This window comes from Taudactylus pleione, unplaced genomic scaffold, assembly GCF_031769625.1.
Source record: "Taudactylus pleione unplaced genomic scaffold, aTauple2 ptg000352l, whole genome shotgun sequence".
NCBI lineage: Eukaryota > Metazoa > Chordata > Amphibia > Anura > Myobatrachidae > Taudactylus > Taudactylus pleione.
This window is the reverse complement of record NW_028284753.1, coordinates 18,259,163-18,274,306: the sequence shown is the minus strand read 5'-3', so window position 1 is coordinate 18,274,306 and position 15,144 is coordinate 18,259,163.

Sequence of the window (15,144 nt, the reverse complement as noted above, 5' to 3'; positions counted from 1 at the left end):
AATTCTCATTTTAGACCAGAATGCATTGAAACCAATGAAAACAGCAAAAATGCATACTTTGCGATATCTACTCTTGTAGCAAACACAGACAGCTCAAAATTTCACACAATGTGTTGAAGTCCAAGGCCCACAAATGTGATATGAAATTATTTTTCTCACATGCTGCATTTAAGAGAAAACAGCAAATGCTCGTTTTAGGCCAAAATGCATTGAAACCAATGGAAACAGCAAAAACGCAAACTTCGCGATTTCTCCTCTTGCAGCAAACACAGACAGCTCAAAATTTCACACAATGTGTTGAAGACCAAGGCCCACAAATGTGAGATGAAATGTTTTTTTTCCCATGCTGCATTTAAGAGAAAACAGCAAATGCTCGTTTTAGGCCAAAATGCATTGAAAAGAATGGAAACAGCAAAAAAGCATACTTCGTTATATCTCCTCTTGTAGCAAACACAGACAGGTCAAAATTTAACACAATGTGTTGAAGAACAAGGCCCACAAATTTGATGTGAAATGGTTTTTCTCCCATTTTGCAGTTAAGAGAAAACAGCAAATGCTCGTTTTAGGCCAATATGCATTGAAACCAATGGAAACAGCAAAAAAGCATACTTTGCGATATCTACTCTTGTAGCAAACACAGTCTGCTCAAAATTTCACACAATGTGTTGTAGACCAAGGCTAACAAATGTAATGTGAAATGGTTTTTCTCCCATTTTGCGTTTAAGAGAAAACAGCAAATGCTTGTTTTAGGCCAAAATGTATTGAAACCAATGGCATTCTTTGCGATATCGCCTCTTGTAGCAAACACAGACAGCTCAGTATTTCACAGTGTGTTGAAGACCAAGGCCCACAAACGTGATTTTAATTGTATTTTCTCCCATGTTGCATTTAAGAGAAAACAGCAAAATCTCATTTTAGGTTAAAAAGAATTGAAACCATTGGAAACAGAAAAAAGGAAACTTCACGATATCTCCTCTTGTAGCAAACACAGACAGCTCAAAATTTCACACAATGTGTTGAAGACCAAGGCCCACAAATGTGATGTGAAATGGTTTTTCTCCCATGTTGCATTTAAGAGAAAACAGCAAATGCTCATTTTAGTCCAAAATGCATTGAAACCAATGCAAACAGCGAAAACGCATACTTTGTCATAACTCATCTTGTAGCATACACAGACAGCTCAAAATTTCACACAATGTGTTGAAGACCAAGGCCCACAAATGAGAATTTGAAATGGTTTTTCTCCCATGTTGCGTTTAAGAGAAAACAGCTAATTCTCATTTTAGACCAGAATGCATTGAAACCAATGAAAACAGCAAAAATGCATACTTTGCGATATCTACTCTTGTAGCAAACACAGACAGCTCAAAATTTCACACAATGTGTTGAAGTCCAAGGCCCACAAATGTGATATGAAATTATTTTTCTCACATGCTGCATTTAAGAGAAAACAGAAAATGCTCGTTTTAGGCCAAAATGCATTGAAACCAATGGAAACAGCAAAAACGCAAACTTCGCGATTTCTGCTCTTGCAGCAAACACAGACAGCTCAAAATTTCACACAATGTGTTGAAGACCAAGGCCCACAAATGTGAGATGAAATGTTTTTTTTCCCATGCTGCATTTAAGAGAAAACAGCAAATGCTCGTTTTAGGCCAAAATGCATTGAAACGAATGGAAACAGCAAAAAAGCATACTTCGTGATATCTCCTCTTGTAGCAAACACAGACAGGTCAAAATTTAACACAATGTGTTGAAGAACAAGGCCCACAAATTTGATGTGAAATGGTTTTTCTCCCATTTTGCATTTAAGAGAAAACAGCAAATGCTCGTTTTAGGCCAAAATGCATTGAAACCAATGGAAACAGCAAAAATGCATACTTTGCGATATCTACTCTTGTAGCAAACACAGTCTGCTCAAAATTTCACACAATGTGTTGTAGACCAAGGCTAACAAATGTAATGTGAAATGGTTTTTCTCCCATTTTGTGTTTAAGAGAAAACAGCAAATGCTCGTTTTAGGCCAAAATGTATTGAAACCAATGGCATTCTTTGCGATATTGCCTCTTGTAGCAAACACAGACAGCTCAGTATTTCACAGTGTGTTGAAGACCAAGGCCCACAAACGTGATTTTAATTGTATTTTCTCCCATGTTGCATTTAAGAGAAAACAGCAAAATCTCATTTTAGGTTAAAAAGAATTGAAACCATTGGAAACAGAAAAAAGGAAACTTCACGATATCTCCTCTTGTAGCAAACACAGACAGCTCAAAATTTCACACAATGTGTTGAAGACCAAGGCCCACAAATGTGATGTGAAATGGTTTTTCTCCCATGTTGCATTTAAGAGAAAACAGCAAATGCTCATTTTAGTCCAAAATGCATTGAAACCAATGCAAACAGCGAAAACGCATACTTTGTCATAACTCATCTTGTAGCATACACAGACAGCTCAAAATTTCACACAATGTGTTGAAGACCAAGGCCCACAAATGAGAATTTGAAAAGGTTTTTCTCCCATGTTGCGTTTAAGAGAAAACAGCTAATTCTCATTTTAGACCAGAATGCATTGAAACCAATGAAAACAGCAAAAATGCATACTTTGCGATATCTACTCTTGTAGCAAACACAGACAGCTCAAAATTTCACACAATGTGTTGAAGTCCAAGGCCCACAAATGTGATATGAAATTCTTTTTCTCACATGCTGCATTTAAGAGAAAACAGAAAATGCTCGTTTTAGGCCAAAATGCATTGAAACCAATGGAAACAGCAAAAACACAAACTTCGCGATTTCTCCTCTTGCAGCAAACACAGACAGCTCAAAATTTCACACAATGTGTTGAAGACCAAGGCCCACAAATGTGAGATGAAATGTTTTTTATCTCATGCTGCATTTAAGAGAAAACAGCAAATGCTCGTTTTAGGCCAAAATGCATTGAAACGAATGGAAACAGCAAGAAAGCATACTTCGTTATATCTCCTCTTGTAGCAAACACAGACAGGTCAAAATTTAACACAATGTGTTGAAGAACAAGGCCCACAAATTTGATGTGAAATGGTTTTTCTCCCATTTTGCATTTAAGAGAAAACAGCAAATGCTCGTTTTAGGCCAAAATGCATTGAAACCAATGGAAACAGCAAAAATGCATACTTTGCGATATCTACTCTTGTAGCAAACACAGTCTGCTCAAAATTTCACACAATGTGTTGTAGACCAAGGCTAACAAATGTAATGTGAAATGGTTTTTCTCCCATTTTGCGTTTAAGAGAAAACAGCAACTGCTTGTTTTAGGCCAAAATGTATTGAAACCAATGGCATTCTTTGCGATATCGCCTCTTGTAGCAAACACAGACAGCTCAGTATTTCACAGTGTGTTGAAGACCAAGGCCCACAAACGTGATTTTAATTGTATTTTCTCCCATGTTGCATTTAAGAGAAAACAGCAAAATCTCATTTTAGGTTAAAAAGAATTGAAACCATTGGAAACAGAAAAAAGGAAACTTCACGATATCTCCTCTTGTAGCAAACACAGACAGCTCAAAATTTCACACAATGTGTTGAAGACCAAGGCCCACAAATGTGATGTGAAATGGTTTTTCTCCCATGTTGCATTTAAGAGAAAACAGCAAATGCTGATTTTAGTCCAAAATGCATTGAAACCAATGCAAACAGCGAAAACGCATACTTTGTCATAACTCATCTTGTAGCATACACAGACAGCTCAAAATTTCACACAATGTGTTGAAGACCAAGGCCCACAAATGAGAATTTGAAATGGTTTTTCTCCCATGTTGCGTTTAAGAGAAAACAGCTAATTCTCATTTTAGACCAGAATGCATTGAAACCAATGAAAACAGCAAAAATGCATACTTTGCGATATCTACTCTTGTAGCAAACACAGACAGCTCAAAATTTCACACAATGTGTTGAAGTCCAAGGCCCACAAATGTGATATGAAATTATTTTTCTCACATGCTGCATTTAAGAGAAAACAGAAAATGCTCGTTTTAGGCCAAAATGCATTGAAACCAATGGAAACAGCAAAAACGCAAACTTCGCGATTTCTGCTCTTGCAGCAAACACAGACAGCTCAAAATTTCACACAATGTGTTGAAGACCAAGGCCCACAAATGTGAGATGAAATGTTTTTTTTCCCATGCTGCATTTAAGAGAAAACAGCAAATGCTCGTTTTAGGCCAAAATGCATTGAAACGAATGGAAACAGCAAAAAAGCATACTTCGTGATATCTCCTCTTGTAGCAAACACAGACAGGTCAAAATTTAACACAATGTGCTGAAGAACAAGGCCCACAAATTTGATGTGAAATGGTTTTTCTCCCATTTTGCATTTAAGAGAAAACAGCAAATGCTCGTTTTAGGCCAAAATGCATTGAAACCAATGGAAACAGCAAAAATGCATACTTTGCGATATCTACTCTTGTAGCAAACACAGTCTGCTCAAAATTTCACACAATGTGTTGTAGACCAAGGCTAACAAATGTAATGTGAAATGGTTTTTCTCCCATTTTGCGTTTAAGAGAAAACAGCAAATGCTTGTTTTAGGCCAAAATGTATTGAAACCAATGGCATTCTTTGCGATATCGCCTCTTGTAGCAAACACAGACAGCTCAGTATTTCACAGTGTGTTGAAGACCAAGGCCCACAAACGTGATTTTAATTGTATTTTCTCCCATGTTGCATTTAAGAGAAAACAGCAAAATCTCATTTTAGGTTAAAAAGAATTGAAACCATTGGAAACAGAAAAAAGGAAACTTCACGATATCTCCTCTTGTAGCAAACACAGACAGCTCAAAATTTCACACAATGTGTTGAAGACCAAGGCCCACAAATGTGATGTGAAATGGTTTTTCTCCCATGTTGCATTTAAGAGAAAACAGCAAATGCTGATTTTAGTCCAAAATGCATTGAAACCAATGCAAACAGCGAAAACGCATACTTTGTCATAACTCATCTTGTAGCATACACAGACAGCTCAAAATTTCACACAATGTGTTGAAGACCAAGGCCCACAAATGAGAATTTGAAATGGTTTTTCTCCCATGTTGCGTTTAAGAGAAAACAGCTAATTCTCATTTTAGACCAGAATGCATTGAAACCAATGAAAACAGCAAAAATGCATACTTTGCGATATCTACTCTTGTAGCAAACACAGACAGCTCAAAATTTCACACAATGTGTTGAAGTCCAAGGCCCACAAATGTGATATGAAATTATTTTTCTCACATGCTGCATTTAAGAGAAAACAGAAAATGCTCGTTTTAGGCCAAAATGCATTGAAACCAATGGAAACAGCAAAAACGCAAACTTCGCGATTTCTCCTCTTGCAGCAAACACAGACAGCTCAAAATTTCACACAATGTGTTGAAGACCAAGGCCCACAAATGTGAGATGAAATGTTTTTTTTCCCATGCTGCATTTAAGAGAAAACAGCAAATGCTCGTTTTAGGCCAAAATGCATTGAAATGAATGGAAACAGCAAAAAAGCATACTTCGTGATATCTCCTCTTGCAGCAAACACAGACAGGTCAAAATTTAACACAATGTGTTGAAGAACAAGGCCCACAAATTTGATGTGAAATGGTTTTTCTCCCATTTTGCATTTAAGAGAAAACAGCAAATGCTCGTTTTAGGCCAAAATGCATTGAAACCAATGGAAACAGCAAAAATGCATACTTTGCGATATCTACTCTTGTAGCAAACACAGTCTGCTCAAAATTTCACACAATGTGTTGTAGACCAAAGCTAACAAATGTAATGTGAAATGGTTTTTCTCCCATTTTGCGTTTAAGAGAAAACAGCAAATGCTCGTTTTAGGCCAAAATGTATTGAAACCAATGGCATTCTTTGCGATATCGCCTCTTGTAGCAAACACAGACAGCTCAGTATTTCACAGTGTGTTGAAGACCAAGGCCCACAAATGTGATTTTAATTGTATTTTCTCCCATGTTGCATTTAAGAGAAAACAGCAAAATCTCATTTTAGGTTAAAAAGAATTGAAACCATTGGAAACAGAAAAAAGGAAACTTCACGATATCTCCTCTTGTAGCAAACACAGACAGCTCAAAATTTCACACAATGTGTTGAAGACCAAGGCCCACAAATGTGATGTGAAATGGTTTTTCTCCCATGTTGCATTTAAGAGAAAACAGCAAATGCTCATTTTAGTCCAAAATGCATTGAAACCAATGCAAACAGCGAAAACGCATACTTTGTCATAACTCATCTTGTAGCATACACAGCTCAAAATTTCACACAATGTGTTGAAGACCAAGGCCCACAAATGAGAATTTGAAATGGTTTTTCTCCCATGTTGCGTTTAAGAGAAAACAGCTAATTCTCATTTTAGACCAGAATGCATTGAAACCAATGAAAACAGCAAAAATGCATACTTTGCGATATCTACTCTTGTAGCAAACACAGACAGCTCAAAATTTCACACAATGTGTTGAAGTCCAAGGCCCACAAATGTGATATGAAATTCTTTTTCTCACATGCTGCATTTAAGAGAAAACAGAAAATGCTCGTTTTAGGCCAAAATGCATTGAAACCAATGGAAACAGCAAAAACGCATACTTTGTGATATCTCCTCTTGTAGCAAACACAGACAGGTCAAAATTTAACACAATGTGTTGAAGAACAAGGCCCACAAATTTGATGTGAAATGGTTTTTCTCCCATTTTGCATTTAAGAGAAAACAGCAAATGCTCGTTTTAGGCCAAAATGCATTGAAACCAATGGAAACAGCAAAAATGCATACTTTGCGATATCTACTCTTGTAGCAAACACAGTCTGCTCAAAATTTCACACAATGTGTTGTAGACCAAGGCTAACAAATGTAATGTGAAATGGTTTTTCTCCCATTTTGCATTTAAGAGAAAACAGCAAATGCTCGTTTTAGGCCAAAATGTATTGAAACCAATGGCATTCTTTGCGATATCGCCTCTTGTAGCAAACACAGACAGCTCAGTATTTCACAGTGTGTTGAAGACCAAGGCCCACAAACGTGATTTTAATTGTATTTTCTCCCATGTTGCATTTAAGAGAAAACAGCAAAATCTCATTTTAGGTTAAAAAGAATTGAAACCATTGGAAACAGAAAAAAGGAAACTTCACGATATCTCCTCTTGTAGCAAACACAGACAGCTCAAAATTTCACACAATGTGTTGAAGACCAAGGCCCACAAATGTGATGTGAAATGGTTTTTCTCCCATGTTGCATTTAAGAGAAAACAGCAAATGCTCATTTTAGTCCAAAATGCATTGAAACCAATGCAAACAGCGAAAACGCATACTTTGTCATAACTCATCTTGTAGCATACACAGACAGCTCAAAATTTCACACAATGTGTTGAAGACCAAGGCCCACAAATGAGAATTTGAAATGGTTTTTCTCCCATGTTGCGTTTAAAAGAAAACAGCTAATTCTCATTTTAGACCAGAATGCATTGAAACCAATGAAAACAGCAAAAATGCATACTTTGCGATATCTACTCTTGTAGCAAACACAGACAGCTCAAAATTTCACACAATGTGTTGAAGTCCAAGGCCCACAAATGTGATATGAAATTCTTTTTCTCACATGCTGCATTTAAGAGAAAACAGAAAATGCTCGTTTTAGGCCAAAATGCATTGAAACCAATGGAAACAGCAAAAACGCAAACTTCGCGATTTCTCCTCTTGCAGCAAACACAGACAGCTCAAAATTTCACACAATGTGTTGAAGACAAAGGCCCACAAATGTGATGTGAAATGGTTTTTCTCCCATGTTGCATTTAAGAGAAAACAACAAAAGCTCATTTTAGGCTAAAATGCATTGAAACCATTGGAAACAGCAATAACTCACACTTTGCCATAGCTCCTCTTGTAGCAAACACAGACAGCTCAAATTTTCACACAATCTGTTGAAGACCAGGGCCCACAAATGTGATATGAATTGTTTTTTCTCCCATGTATCGTTTAAGAGAAAACAGCAACTGCTCATTTTAGGCCAAAATGCATTGAAACCAAGAGCATACTTTGTGATGTCTCCTAATTTAGCAAACACAGACAGCTCAAAATTTCACACAATGTGTTGAAGAACAAGGGCCACAAATTTGATGTGAAATGTTTTTTCTCCCATGTTGCATTTAAAAGAAAACAGCAAATGCTTGTTTTAGGCCAAAATGCATTGAAACCAATTGAAACAGGAAAAATGCATACTTTGCCAGATCTACTCTTGTAGAAAACCAAGACAGCTCAATATTTCACACAATGTGTTGAAGACCAAGGCACTCAAAAGTGAAGTGAAATGGTTTTTCTCCCATGTTGCATTTAAGAGAAACCAGCAAATGCTCGTTTTAGGCCAATATGCATCAAAACAAATGGAAACAGCAAAAATGCATTCTTTGCAATATTTCCTCTTGTAGCAAACACAGACAGCTCAAAATTTCACTCAATGTGTTGAAGGCCAAGGCCCACAAAAGTGATGTGAAATTGTTTTTCTCCCATGTTGCATTTAAGAGAAAACAGCAAATGCTCATTTTAGGCCAAAATAATTTGAAACCAATAGAAACAGCAAAAATGCATACTTTGCGATATCTACTCTTGTAGCAAACACAGACAGCTGAAAATTTCACACAATTTGTTGAAGACCAAGGCCCACAGATGTGATGTGAAATGTTTTTTCCCCAATGTTGCATTTAAGAGAAAACAGCAAATGCTCATTTTAGGCCAAAATACATTGAAACCAATGGAAACAGCAAAAACACATACTTCACGATATCTCCTCTTGTAGCAAACACAGACAGCTCAAAATTTCAGACAATGTGTTGAAGACCAAGGCCCACAAATGTGAAATGTTTTTTTTCCCATGCTGCATTTAAGAGAAAACAGCAAATGCTCCTTTTAAGGCCAAAATGCATTGAAACCAATGGAAACGGCAAAAAAGCATACTTCATGATATCTCCTCTTGTAGCAAACACAGACAGCTCAAAATTTAACACAATGTGTTGAAGAACAAAGCCCACAAATTTGATGTGAAATGGTTTTTCTCCCATTTTGCATTTAAGAGAAAACAGCAAATGCTCGTTTTAGGCCAAAATGCATTGAAACCAATGGAAACAGCAAAAACACATACCTTGCCATATCTCCTTTTGAAGCAAAAACAGACAGCTCAAAATTTCACACAATGTGTTGAAGACCAAGGCCCATAAATGTGATGTGAAATGGTTCTTCTCCCATGTTGCGTTTAAGAGAAAACAGCAAATGCTCGTTTTAGGCCAAAATGCATTGAAACCAATTGAAACAGCAAAAATGCATTCTTTGCGATATCTACTCTTGTAGCAAACAGAGTCTGCTCAAAATTTCACACAATGTGTTGTAGACCAAGGCCCATAAATGTGATGTGAAATTGTTTTTCTCCCATGTTGCGTTTAAGAGAAAACAGCAAATGCTCGTTTTAGGCCAAAATGTATTGAAACCAATGGCATTCTTTGCGATATCGCCTCTTGTAGCAAACACAGACAGCTCAGTATTTCACAGTGTGTTGAAGACCAAGGCCCACAAACTTGATTTTAATTGTATTTTCTCCCATGTTGCGTTTAAGAGAAACCAGCAAAAGCTCATTTTAGGTTAAAAATAATTGAAACCATTGGAAACAGAAAAAAGGAAACTTCACGATATCTCCTCTTGTAGCAAACACAGACAGCTCAAAATTTCACACAATGTTTTGAAGACCAAGGCCCACAAATGAGAATTTGAAATGGTTTTTCTCCCATGTTGCATTTAAGAGAAAACAGCTAATACTCATTTTAGACCAGAATGCATTGAAACCAATGAAAACAGAAAAATGCATACTTTGCGATATCTACTCTTGTAGCAAACACAGACAGCTCAAAATTTCACACAATGTGTTGAAGACAAAGGCCCACAAATGTGATGTGAAATGGTTTTTCTCCCATGTTGCATTTAAGAGAAAACAACAAAAGCTCATTTTAGGCTAAAATGCATTGAAACCACTGGAAACAGCAATAACTCACACTTTGCCATAGCTCCTCTTGTAGCAAACACAGACAGCTCAAAATTTCACACAATCTGTTGAAGACCAGGGCCCACAAATGAGATATGAATTGTTCTTTCTCCCATGTATCGTTTAAGAGAAAACAGCAACTGCTCATTTTAGGCCAAAATGCATTGAAACCAAGAGCATACTTTGTGATATCTCCTAATTTAAAAAACACAGACAGCTCAAAATTTCACACAATGTGTTGAAGAACAAGGGCCACAAATGTGTTGTGAAATGGTTTTTCTCCCATGTCGCATTTAAGAGAAAACAGCAAATGCTCATTTTAGTCCAAAATGCATTGAAACCAACAGAAACAGCGAAAATGCATACTTTGTCATAACTCCTCTTGTAGCATACACAGACAGCTCAAAATTTTACACTATGTGTTGAAGACGAATGCCCACAAACTTGATGTGAAATGGTTTTTCTCACATGTTGCATTTAAGCAAAAACAGCAAATGCTCATTTTAGGCCAGAATGCATTGAAACCAATGGAAACAGCAAAAATGCATACTTTGCGATATCTCCTCTTGTAGTATACACAGACAGCTCAAAATATCACACAATGTGTTGAAGACCAAGGCCCACAAATGTGATATGAAATGCTTTTTCTCCCATTTTGCATTTAAAAGAAAACAGCAAATACTCATTTTAGGACAGAATGCATTGAAACCAATGGAAACAGCAAAAATGCATTCTTTGCGATATCTCCTCTTGTAGCAAACACAGACAGCACAAAATATCACACAATGTGTTGAAGACCAAGGCCAACAAATGTGATGTGAAATGGTTTTGCTCCCATGTTGCGTTTTAGAGAAAACAGCAAATGCTTGTTTTAGGCCAAAATGCATTGAAACCAAGTGCATACTTTGCGATATCTCCGCTTGTAGCAAACACAGACAGCTCAAAATTTCACACAATGTGTTGAAGAACAAGTCCCATAAATTTGATGTGAAATGTTTTATCTCCCATTTTGCATTTAAGAGAAAACAGTGAATGCTCATTTTAGGCCAAAATGCATTGAAACCAATGGAAACAGCAAAAACGCATACTTCACGATATCTCCTCTTGTAGCAAACACAGACAGCTCAAAATTTCACACAATGGTTTGAAGACCAAGGCCCACAAATGAGAATTTGAAATGGTTTTTCTCCCATGTTGCGTTTAAGAGAAAACAGATAATACTCATTTTAGACCAGAATGCATTGAAACCAATGAAAACAGAAAAATGCATACTTTGTGATATCTACTCTTGTAGCAAACACAGACAGCTCAAAATTTCACACAATGTGTTGAAGACAAAGGCCCACAAATGTGATGTGAAATGGTTTTACTCCCATGTTGCATTTAAGAGAAAACAACAAAAGCTCATTTTAGGCTAAAATGCATTGAAACCATTGGAAACAGCAATAACTCACACTTTGCCATAGCTCCTCTTGTAGCAAACACAGACAGCTCAAAATTTCACACAATCTGTTGAAGACCAGGGCCCACAAATGTGATATGAATTGTTCTTTCTCCCATGTATCTTTTAAGAGAAAACAGCAACTGCTCATTTTAGGCCAAAATGCATTGAAACCAAGAGCATACTTTGTGATATCTCCTAATTTAAAAAACACAGACAGCTCAAAATTTCACACAATGGTTTGAAGACCAAGGCCCACAAATGAGAACTTGAAATGGTTTTTCTCCCATGTTGCGTTTAAGAGAAAACAGCTAATACTCATTTTAGACCAGAATGCATTGAAACCAATGGAAACAGCAAAAATGCATTCTTTTTGATATCTCCTCTTGTAGCAAACACAGACAGCTCAAAATATCACACAATGTGTTGAAGACCAAGGCCAACAAATGTGATGTGAAATGGTTTTGCTCCCATGTTGCGTTTTAGAGAAAACAGCAAATGCTTGTTTTAGGCCAAAATGCATTGAAACCAAGGGCATACTTTGCAATATCTCCGCTTGTAGCAAACACAGACAGCTCAAAATTTCACACAATGTGTTGAAGAACAAGTCCCATAAATTTGATGTGAAATGTTTTTTCTCCCATTTTGCATTTAGGAGAAAACAGTGAATTCTCATTTTAGGCCAAAATGCATTGAAACCAATGGAAACAGCAAAAATGCATACTTCTCGATATCTCCTCTTGTAGCAAACACAGACAGCTCAAAATTTCACACAATGGTTTGAAGACCAAGGCCCACAAATGTGAAGTGAAATGGATTTTTTCTCCAATGTTGCGTTTAAGAGAAAATAGCAAATGCTTGTTTTATTCCAAAATGCATTGAAACCATTGGAAACAGCAAAAACTCACTTTGCGATATCTCCTCTTGTAGCAAACACAGCTCAAAATTTCACACAATGTGTTGAAGACCAAGGCCTACAGATGTGATGTGAAATGTTTTTTCCCCAATGTTGCATTTAAGAGAAAACAGCAAATGCTCGTTTTAGGCCAAAAAGCATTGAAACCAATGGAAACAGCAAAAACGCATACTTCGCGATATCTCCTCTTGTAGCAAACACAGACAGCTCAAAATTTCACACAATGGTTTGAAGACCAAGGCCCACAAATGTGAGATGAAATGTTTTTTTTCCCATGCTGCATTTAAGAGAAAACAGCAAATGCTCATTTTAGGCCAAAATGCATTGAAACCAATGGAAACAGCAAAAACACATACCTTGCCATATCTCCTTTTGAAGCAAAAACAGACAGGTCAAAATTTCACACAATGTGTTGAAGACCAAGGCCCATAAATGTGATGTGAAATGGTTATTCTCCCATGTTGCGTTTAAGAGAAAACAGCAAATGCTCGTTTTAGGCCAAAATGCATTGAAACCAATGGAAACAGCAAAAATGCATACTTTGCGATATCTACTCTTGTAGCAAACACAGTCTGCTCAAAATTTCACACAATGTGTTGTGGACCAAGGCTAACAAATGTAATGTGAAATGGTTTTCCTCCCATGTTGCGTTTAAGAGAAAACAGCAAATGCTCGTTTTAGGCCAAAATGTATTGAAACCAATGGCATTCTTTGCGATATCGCCTCTTGTAGCAAACACAGACAGCTCAGTATTTCACAGTGTGTTGAAGACCAAGGCCCACAAACGTGATTTTAATTGTATTTTCTCCCATGTTGCATTTAAGAGAAAACAGCAAAATCTCATTTTAGGTTAAAAAGAATTGAAACCATTGGAAACAGAAAAAAGGAAACTTCACGATATCTCCTCTTGTAGCATACACAGACAGCTCAAAATTTCACACAATGTGTTGAAGACCAAGGCCCACAAATGAGAATTTGAAATGGTTTTTCTCCCATGTTGCGTTTAAGAGAAAACAGCTAATTCTCATTTTAGACCAGAATGCATTGAAACCAATGAAAACAGCAAAAATGCATACTTTGCGATATCTACTCTTGTAGCAAACACAGACAGCTCAAAATTTCACACAATGTGTTGAAGTCCAAGGCCCACAAATGTGATATGTAATTCTTTTTCTCACATGCTGCATTTAAGAGAAAACAGAAAATGCTCGTTTTAGGCCAAAATGCATTGAAACCAATGGAAACAGCAAAAACGCAAACTTCGCGATTTCTCCTCTTGCAGCAAACACAGACAGCTCAAAATTTCACACAATCTGTTGAAGACCAGGGCCCACAAATGTGATATGAATTGTTTTTTCTCCCATGTATCGTTTAAGAGAAAACAGCAACTGCTCATTTTAGGCCAAAATGCATTGAAACCAAGAGCATACTTTGTGATGTCTCCTAATTTAGCAAACACAGACAGCTCAAAATTTCACACAATGTGTTGAAGAACAAGGGCCACAAATTTGATGTGAAATGTTTTTTCTCCCATGTTGCATTTAAAAGAAAACAGCAAATGCTCGTTTTAGGCCAAAATGCATTGAAACCAATTGAAACAGGAAAAATGCATACTTTGCCAGATCTACTCTTGTAGAAAACCAAGACAGCTCAATATTTCACACAATGTGTTGAAGACCAAGGCACTCAAAAGTGAAGTGAAATGGTTTTTCTCCCATGTTGCGTTTAAGAGAAACCAGCAAATGCTTGTTTTAGGCCAAACAGCATCAAAACAAATGGAAACAGCAAAAATGCATTCTTTGCAATATTTCCTCTTGTAGCAAACACAGACAGCTCAAAATTACACACAATGTGTTGAAGACCAAGGCCCACAAATTTGATGTGAAATGTTTTTTCTCCCATGTTGCATTTAAATGAAACAGCAAATGCTCATTTTAGGCCAAAATGCATTGAAACCATTTGAAACAGGAAAAATGCATACTTTGCCAGATCTACTCTTGCAGAAAACCAAGACAGCTCAATATTTCACAAAATGTGTTGAAGACCAAGGCACTCGAAAGTGAAGTGAAATGGTTTTTCTCCCATGTTGCGTTTAAGAGAAACCAACAAATGCTCGTTATAGGCCAAAATGCTTTGAAACCAATGGATACAGCAAAAACGCAAACTTTGCAATATCTACTCTTGTAGCAAACACAGATAGCTCAAAATTTCACTCAATGTGTTGAAGGCCAAGGCCCACAAAAGTGATGTGAAATTGTTTTTCTCCCATGTTGCATTTAAGAGAAAACAGCAAATGCTCATTTTAGGCCAAAATAATTTGAAACCAATGGCATACTTTGCGATTTCTCCTCTTGTAGCAAACATAGACAGCTCAAAATTTCACACAATGTGTTGTAGACTAAGGTGCACAAATGTGAAGTGAAATTTTTTTTCTCCCATGTTGAATTTAAGAGAAAACAGCAAATGCTCATTTTAGGCCAAAATGCATTGAAACCAATGGAAACAGCAAAAATGCATACTTCGCGATATCTCCTCTTGTAGCAAACACAGACAGCTCAAACTTTCACACAATATGTTGAAGAACAAGTGCCACAAATTTGATGTGAAATGCATTTTCGCCAATTTTGCATTTACTATATAACAGCAAATGCTCATTTTAGGCCAAATTGCATTGAAACCAATGGATACAGCGAAAACGCATACTTTGTCATATCTCCTCTTGTAGCATACACAGACAGCTCAAAATAAAACACAATG